We start from the raw sequence: 10,029 nt of genomic DNA, 5'->3' as shown, positions 1-10,029 counted from the left end.
GACTATCCTTGGTTTCTATGACTTTATTGCACTAGCCAAGTTTGCCAAGGCGTCGGCATAGCTATTATCATCTTGGCTAACCTACTGTAGCTGACAATTCTTAAATAGTGTTAACAGCTCTATAACCTCTTTGACATAGGCTATCATCCTTTCATCTCGGGCTGCATACTCGCCTATTGCTTGATTCACAATAAGTTGGGAGTCGCAGAAAACTACCACATCATCGGCTTTCAATGCAACTGCTAGTTTCAGTCCTACAATCAGCGCCTCATACTCTGCTTCATTGTTTGAGGCCTTGAACCCCAAACAAATAGATTGCTCAATCATTCGCCTATCTGGCGATACCAACACCACTCTTGCCCCCGCTCCTTGACGGTTTGAACTTTCATTAACAAATAGGCAGAAGGAGTCATCGATGTAGATACGGCATGGTTTTGGTTGCTCTGCCTTCTTCTATTTTGCTGGTGGGGGATCCTTTAGCCCAAGTTGGGTTTCTCCTGGACATTCTAAATTGTGGCTCACCGAAGCCCGGCGTAGGATGGCACTAGTGGTGAACTCAACCACAAAGTCAACCAGAACCTGGCCTTTGATTACTGTTCTAGGCCTAAATTCCGAGTCATATTGGCCCAACATCACTGCCCATCTGGCTGCTCTGCCTATCAGAACTCCATGTTGCAACAAGGATTTCAAGAGATGCTTAGTTAGCACCACAATCTTGTGGGCTTGGAAGTAATGATTCAACTTTTTAAAAGCCATCACCAGGGCTAGTGTTAACTTCTCCAAGGGCAGATGTCTGGTTTCTGCACTTGCTAGGGTTTTACTCACATAGTATACCGCATTTTGTTCTCCCTCCTCTTCTCAGATTACCACTAAACTCACTATGTGGTCCGAAACTGCCAAGTGTAGGAATAATCCTTCTCCAGGTATTGGATTTGACAGAACTGGAGCTGTTGGCAGGTACTTCTTCAAGTCGGCCAAGGCGACTTTGCACTCTTCGGTCCACAAAAAATCTATGGCATTTTTTAACAGACTAAAAAATGGTTTACACTTATCAGAACTTCGACTGATAAACCTATTTAGGGCTACCGCCTTGCTGGTCAAAATTTGGACCTGCTTGGCTGTCCTCGGGCTCTTTAAATCAAGGATGGCCTTGATCTGATCTGAGCTTGCCTCAATGCCCCTTCTGGTGACCAAGTATCCTAGGAACTTACCAGACCCGACTACAAATGCACATTTAGAGGTATTGAGCCGAAGCCGATATGTTTTTAGGATATCAAAGACTCCCTTCAAGTCAGCAAGATGATTCCCAGGTTCTTTGGTCTTCATGACCATGTCATCAATATAGACCTCTACTATCTTCCCAATTAGATGCTTAAACATCTTGGTCACTAACCGCTGGTAGGTTGCTCCTGCATTCTTCAACCCGAAAGGCATCACTCTGTAACAATATAGTCCTTTCGGGGTGATAAATATCATCTTCTCTTCATCTGGGGCATACATTGCTATATGGTGGTAGCCTCTGTATGTGTCTAGGAAACTCATCCTTCCATGCCCTGAAGTGGTATCTACTAATCGATCGATTTTGGGTAGTGGGAAACTGTCTTTGGGGTAAGCCTTATTCATGCTAGTGAAGTCCACACAGACCCTCCACTTGTCGTTCTTTTTTTTTACAACTACTATGTTGGACAGCCAGGTTAGGTAGTTCACCTCTCGAATGGCCTTGGCTTCCAACAACTGGTTCATTTCCTTCTCAACTGCTTCCATATGTACTAATATCAGCCTTCCCACCCGTTAGATGACAGGTTTAGCCGACCTGTCTACATTGAGCCTATGACAAATGACCTCAGGGTCGATGCCTAGCATCTCGTAGGGCGTCCAAGCAAACACTTCTATGTTTGCTCGCAAGAAAGCCTCTAACTCCCTTTTCTCCTTCTCGGCTAAGCCTGAACCGAGAAGGAAAAAGCGCTCCCCATCATTATCTTGGACTAGAATCTTCTTCAAAGCTTCCTCACTCTTGTCGGCTGGTTCTTTGCCGACATCATCTAGGACTTTTATGTCCTCGTCTTCAATTTCTACTGTCTCTGCTTCTCGCACATTGTAGGTGGACTTTATTGCTTCCATAGAGCAATATTTTTCCTGCACTTGATCCCCTCTAACCTCTTCAATCCCATGTTCGGTTAAAAATCACAACAGCAGGTGTAATATTGAGGGAACAACCCTCATTACATGCAACCATGGTCTACCCAAGATAGCATTGTAAGGAATGAGGTGTTGTAGACACCCCATTTTTGACCATCCTCAAGACTTGGACGTCACCATTGGAACACTTGGTGATTACCCTTGTTTGTGTTCGTTTGGAGTTCCCGGAGGTCTCGGCTACGCGCCTTGTCTCAGGATCTCTGAACTCGACTGTTTAGTGTCTGGTTTCACACCAAACACTTGTGTTTTGCCTTGGAGGAGCAGGGAATGCTTTGTGAGGCATCCCCACACATCACCGACCATGGCCAGGGGCCACCGGCTGGTATTTTGTTGCCGTCGGCAATATGTATTGCCGGTCGGCACTATTTGTTGCCGGTCGGCACTCATTTTTGTCAAAATGGCGATTTTGAGTAGCCGACCACTGTTCATCTACTTTATGTAGATATTTTGTGCCAGCTATGATAGTTGGCACCAACTCTGCTTCCCTCCATACACGTGTATGGAGGGATTTCCCTCTAAGCAAGCTTGTTGTGTAAGCTTGGCAAGAGGGACTTCTATAAGAGGAGAGGTCTTCTCCTTGTTCTAGGTTAGAAATTTGGAAGGCAAAACCAGAGCTTATACATATAGATACACCCTCTCTATATATTTCCCCCTCTCTCTCCTCCCTTGTGTGTGTTTCTTGGCCTAAAAGTGTGCTTTTACCTTACTTTTGCACTAATACACACACTATTACACCTTGCTCCGAGATTGAGGGATTTTGAGGGTTGATTCTTGAGTTTTGGGGTTATTTTTTATCAGAAGAAGAGGGCTGCATTGGCTGTTCTTGAGGTGTGCTTCAAGGGTGAGCACTTTGCTTTAGTTTTCCCAAACTTGCACTAGTCTTTTACCTATCTTGCTTGCTGATTTAGTTTTTGTGCATAACATAAAAAAGACTTATATTTTCATGCTTAAGAACTTTCATTAAGGGTCTTTTGTGGTTTAAGTTCAAACTCACCCCCTTAGGCCTTATTTGGCTTTTTTTGTTGCCTCCTTGGTAAGGCCTTGTTTGCTTAAGTGTTTTGGTCTTTTCACCACTGAAAACCAGTGGATTTTCAGTGGTGAGGAAGGTGGTTTGAAGTCTTGCATAGGGGAGGGACACCCCTCTCCCTTCATTGTCTTATTTCCTTGCATTTTGGCTTAAAGGGTAACATGCATGCTTGATTGGTTTTGCCCCTTTTTCAGAGGTTTTTGGGTGTTTTTAAGTCATATGTAATCTCTATTTTTGGTCAGATTTGTGCCCCTTTGCATGCTTAACATACTTGCTTCACATCCCCCTAGTTGGCCTAGAAATGCATCTTGTGTTTAGGCCATGATTCTTGCATGTGTTGGCTTAGTCCCATGAAGGTGTTGGCATTATTTTACCATGTTTAAGGCCCGTTGGCCATCTATTTTAGTCATGCTTGCCTTATTTGGTGTCCTCTCTTTGTGTTTTGGCTTGTAAGCTTTGGACATTTTGGCCTCCAGCATGCATGGCTTAGACCATCCTCATGATTTGGCATCATTTAGGATCGTTTTTCAGTCCATAAATCAGGCTTGTATGTGTATATAAGTGACCTCTTCCATGCTTTGAGTGTATGCCCTTTTATGCCTAGATATGAGCTTTGGTGCGTGCATCTCATTGGAGCCACTTTAGCTGCCATGTTAGTAGGTTTTGGGGTCTACTTTTGCATGCTAAGTTTCTGTTTTGGCTTGTCCAATTCATGCCATGAGGGGTCATGTTGGTGGAAGTGAAGTGCCCCCTTTTTTGTGCCTTAACCTTAGGACCATTGGCTTGCTTATTGGCATGAGTGTTTGTCCACCTTTTTAGGCACTTTTGGCCACTGTTTTGGGGTGGATCAAGGTCTGTCCTTTTATGGTTTAAGGCCCCTTTGCATGCTTGTCTCATGTCCATTGCATAATTGCTTCATTAAGTGTTGTAATATGTTGATCCTATTGCTTAAATTGTCCATGTTTGCATTGCATTCGCATCTTGCATGCCTAGCATTGCATCCTCGCCATATTAGTTGCATGGCATTTGGCATGCCTTGCATTTCCAATCTCATGTTGTACCTTTGAGTCATTGTTCCCATAACATGCATTGCATTACTTGGTTTGGGGTGTCAAACCAAGTGTGAGGGTCAAGGAGCGTTCATACTATAAGCGATGTAATGTGCCTTGACTCTCGGTCACCGGGGCCCTTGACTTCGGTATGATAGGGTCTTGGTCCTCATTTGTGTGATTGCATGCATTTTTACATCAAATGGCAAGCTTGATCTCTTGGGCTATCATGCACCATTGATGGCTCGAGGATCGAGGGCCATGCTTCCCTGAGTTCAAAGCATGATGGAAAACATGACCGTGCTCACATGTGCCTGAAATCCCATGCCATATACTGTCTGTCCTCTGTTGCTGTCAAAACTGTCCTCTGCAGGAATCTTCTGCCGACCGGCAACATCCAATGCCGACCGGCCATGTGTGAATGGCCGATAACTCCAACAGCAGCCGATGGAAATTACATTTGGCCGGTGGGAATTTCTTCCAGCCGGTGGTATTCTGCAGCATGCAAGGAACCTATCCTAGGGCTTTGGCAATTTTCAGAGAGACAGGGCAGTGTAAACAGAGGCGGCAGTAGTATGGTACGGGCTTTCCAGGCGAGCCGGGTTTCGAGCATGCATCATTCGTGCATCCTGAGGCGGAGGCTGTGGCCACCTTTCTCCTTTTTTTGCATTCTTTCTATTAATTAATTAGAAATTCTGTAATAATTAATGTATTTATTATTTGGGCTGTAATATTTATTTGTACCCTCCGAGTGAGGGCAATTATGTAATAAGTGTGCGTGAATGTGTGAATGTCTTCCAACCCCCACTTCTTTCTTCCCTTTTATTTACCTGCTTATGATGGTAGATTAGGGCATGTTTAAATTAGCATACCTTATGCTATGTATGCGTGCATCCATACATTTGTCTTGCATGCACCGGGCTCAGTACCTCATGCTAACTGCATTTGTACTTCAATTCCAAATTGAATACGTGCACCAATTGATTACATTTCACATGCCATGCTTAAGTTAGCCGAGCCTACTCTAATTGCATTCTGTATGTGTTGCATTAGCCACTTTAACATGAACTAGGATCACGCATGTTTGCTAACTAGTTTATTGTTTTGGCACGGAGTACGATGTAAGTATTTATGCTTTAGCATCTCACAGGCGTGTGAATGTTAACATGATAGCATGCTTACCATGTGGCTAGATGCTTATGTGTTATAAACTGTTTGAATGCTTGTGGGTGAAGGTTGGATTGTTTGAGTTGGAAAAACTCATTGAAATCCGTATTTTTAGCCTACTTGTGAGTAGCAAATTCCAAAACATTTTTCCAAAAACAAACGGATATGCAATGCTTGTTTCCAAATTAGGCAAGCTAGTCTATACTTGTTTGTTGTGCGCATAACGTAGTAATTCTAGGCTAATAAATGGAATAAGAACACATAACGTTTTCAAAAACGGATATCACGGTTAGTAGAGGCCGATCTTCGGATCGGGCGAGAGGGGGTGCTCATAGCTAACCTTCCCCAATCGTACCCTAGCTCCCGAGTCGAAGCAACTCTGGTGATGACGGACATGTGGCCTTCGGCACCAAGCAGGGTTTCCTAAATTCCCCCATAAAAAACATTTAGGTGGCGACTCTGTATCTGGCAAAGCAGTCCACGTTTGGCACTTCTTTTCAAAAAAATCTGTTTCTCAAAACGATTTGCCAGATTTGGACTCTTTGGTTCAGATTAAAAACCGTGACGATTTGAGAGTCCGAGCTGTAGTAACCCCAAAATGAACAGAACGGGACTCACCCTCCCGGGGCGTTCGGGGACGTCTACAGGTGTCAATTACGGTAAACTTTGTGTTTACCTTCTTCGTGCCTTCCTACACCTCCAAATTCGTGGCTCCTAGAGGCCACGTCAACGTTCTGTTGAATCCAACCATCGGGCTGTTGGATTCTTCCAGATCATCGGGGTGAAGGCTAAGCTCCTTGTAACATTTAACATACATGATGTCACAAGAACTGCCTTGATCAACCAGTATGCGTCTCACTTAACACTCTCCAATCTTCAGTGTTATCACCAGGGCATCGTTGTGTGAATGTTGTACCATATGCAGGTCTGCCTCAGTAAAAGAAACCATTAGTCCCTGGTACTGAGTTGTCCTAGGCTTCTTTTGCTGGACTTGATACACATGTTGTAGGTGTCTCACTCTCTGAGTCTTCCCTCGTATATCATTCTCATTCACCTTTGAGTGAATCACATTGATCACCCGAGGTCCATCTACTTGCTGCAGTGGTGGTGGTGGTGGAGATGGTGCTACCGGTGCTTGGGGTAGCCTTGCTTGCTCTTCCCTTGTCCTGGCCTCGTCTATTAAGTCTCTCAAGTGACCCTGTTTGACTGGATCCTCCAAATGTATCTTTAGAGCCCTACATCCTTGAGTCAAGTGCCCATCCTCATTATAGTAAGCACAATGCTTCCCAAGGCTCCATCCCATAAACTTGCCCAGGATCTTCTCTGGCGCTCTATAATACGGCTGGTTCTTAATCCTTTTTAGAACTTTGTAGATCGAGATCCTGCACACAGCGGTGACTACCTGTGCAGCCCTCAACCCTGCCTCTTGCCTGTTTACACCAGAATTACCTTGAACTCACTTCAGCAAGCCGTTCCTCTTCTCTTACTTCAGTGTCTTCGCTCCTTGTGTGTCCTCTTCTGCCCTGGCATATTTCTCGATCCATGCCATGAGATCCTCCATACTTTTTGGTAGAGTTTTTGCCAGTGATTTTTTAAGAGGGCATTCGTCATCCAGGCCATTTTTAAAAGACACGACCTATTTCAACCCGCTCCCCGTACCCAAGGGTTAAGCATCATGATGACCAGTAACTGAAGTTACCTCCGGCCAATTCTTAAACGAATTACTAAACGCGAGCGGAAAAAAAAAATATTTAAGTGAGGGTATCAAAATAATCATTGGAGCTTCTATTTTTATAACAAAATTTATTGACCAAAAAAGCTGATTTTTACATATGAAGAATAGAATTATAAATACTATAAAAGTGTTGTGTGTGTCTATTCCACAACCCCGCGTCTAAGACTCTTCAAAAGTTATTTCTGAATTACATTGTTTCCTAAAAATTGGTAAATAGCAATAAGCATATGGCAGAGTGAGAAATATTATACTAAGAACATAAGGGCATAAAATTCACCATGAATAATTATTGGCTAAACAAAGCTTGACATAAAATAAAGAGTATATAATACAAAGATCATTTGACATATAATATAGAAATCATATAAATAAAATAATCATTACCACGGCACAGAACAAAACAAAACAGATGTATGGACTCAAGAGATGGCTCATACGAACTCTAGAGGTGGCTCTCACCATAATGTAGCACTTAACACTTTGCTCCACACCAGAAATCATAATCACGATACAGAACAGAACAGATGTAAAGACTCAAGAGGTGGCTCCCACAATAGTGTAGCACTTAGCTCTGTATAGCACTTTGCTCCACACCAGAAATCAGAGTGTTAGTGGATCCATGACAGACAGAGGGTCACAAAGTGACTAATTAGAGAGGCAACGGTTATTTAAGTCCCCCAAAGCGTAGGACCTCCGTGGTGATACTGATAAAATAATTACTCAAACCACATTTTAATAAACAGTTATATCCATGGATTTTCCTTATTATATAAAATAAGGTTCATAAATTAAAAATGCTAATATAATTTATAAAACACAATTTACATAAGATAAACTATGGTAACTCAAAACATACGTAAAACATATAATGGTAACTCAAGGTATAATATAACTTACCTTAATGTTTATTCCAACGTTTACCTTTCGTTCACTGTAACTCACTAAACACTCCAAACTAAACTCAAAGTTTTATAGATAAACCAAACAATTAGAGGTAGAGAGAGAGAGAGAGAGAGACTAACGCTGTGTTTGGTTGGGCGATTTGGAGAGGGATTTGAAAAGGGAAAGGAAAAAGGTGTGTGAAACTATGTGAAATGTAGGTATATTTTTTTCACACTTCACCTACCTTTTCCATTTCCCTTTCCAAATCCCTCCTCAAATCCCTCAACCAAACACAGCATAAGAGTGTTGATGAGGATGTTGTTGATGGATAGCCATATATATAGTGAAGAAAGCGTGCGAAGCAAGATTGCTTGGGGCACAAGTCTTTTGTTGTATAGAAAATGTTATATTTCAGTATATTTTGGTCTAGGAATAATATAGAGAGAAATATAATAAAAATACCATAATACTCATAAAATAATTTCAAATAATAATATAAAGTTAAAATTATTTTTTTGATATCATTTATAATTAAATAATATTAATATAAAATTTAAGGACAACTTAAATTTTCGGGTTGTTACACAATCGCCAGCTCTTGGTTGCAAGTAGGAATTCGGTTGAACATCTCATAATACCTCTTGGCGTAAGCCTTGAGGCTTTCACCCTCACTAATGTTCAAGGCCAACAAAAAGTCCACCCTTAGTGGCTGCAACTTTGTTTATGATAAACCTAGCCACAAACAACTCGGCCAAGCCTTCCCAACTCTTCACAAGTCCTTGAGGCAACTTGTGAAACCAATCCGATGCAATCTCCCCAAAGGATAAGGGGAACATCTTGCACGACAACTACTCGTTCCCGCTATACAAAGCCATTGAATTTAAATATAAACCCACATGAAAATTTGGATCATACTTACCGTCATATATCTAGAACCTCAGTATGTGGAACCTCTTTGGGGCCTCAAACGCATCCAACTCCACCGAAAACGGTGTCCTCAGCTTGGCAGGAGATATAATCTCGGCATTATGCTGTTTCCTTTGGAGGTAGTCTTTCAATTCCTCCTTCATTCGGCCGGGATCTCGATTATCAACAGATTTCAGCCTCTTTGGTGTGCTGCTCCCAGCGTGATTATGGGTCCTCTTAGACTTCTCTTCGTTCACTGTATCAAAGCAAAGGCCCTTCCCCTGGATATGCCGAGGCTCTTTGGCATAGGTTCCCTTGGTTCGTGGTGTCTTCTGCGACTCACCCCTCACTGACTCTGCTCGCCCGACATCCCGTGAAGGCCGATGTGAGCACTCTTTTTCCTTGCCATGCTGCGGCACTACTGAGATTGTTCTCTGCCCCCCCTTTCTAGGCGTCATTCTTGACAACTGGTACCAGCATGTCCTACAATGGGAACGATGGTTGCATCACGTTGTTCTGCATCATGAAGTTAACAACCAATTGTAGGTCTGCCAACTTGTTTTCCATTTCTTTCATCTCGATTTCCTCTTCAAGCACCTATCCTTCCATACTTGGAGGTCACTTTCGTTTTAATACTCATCTCAACCTATTTTATTCGAGGTGTTAGACTCTTTGTCGACGTCCTTCTCTCCAAGATTTGGATCATGTGCTCTTTCATTACGGTTTTTCTCCCTGACGTTAGGATCCACATGCTCACCACTCTCACTGTGGATGTCATCGCCAATCTTTTCTTTCTACCCATTGTTGGCCATCTATTCTCCTTAAGTTCCCACAAATGGCACCAAATTGTGGGTGTTTCGTCCAATGACCTGCACAAGAAGATTAAGCCCAATGACCTACACAAGAAGATAAGAATCCAGTGGTGGTTCGTCCACCCGGGGGCACTCCGACGATCGAGTCAGTAATCAATATCTCTCAAAGGTAACAAATTGTGCTTAAACTCACAAGAAAAAACTTACCTCAAACCCACAAGGGTGCCTTGCCTTTATAACCAGCAGTGACCT

This window comes from Camellia sinensis, chromosome 8 (assembly GCF_055761805.1).
Source record: "Camellia sinensis isolate YWXY chromosome 8, ASM5576180v1, whole genome shotgun sequence".
Classification (NCBI taxonomy): domain Eukaryota; kingdom Viridiplantae; phylum Streptophyta; class Magnoliopsida; order Ericales; family Theaceae; genus Camellia; species Camellia sinensis.
This window is presented reverse-complemented; position numbering follows the sequence as displayed.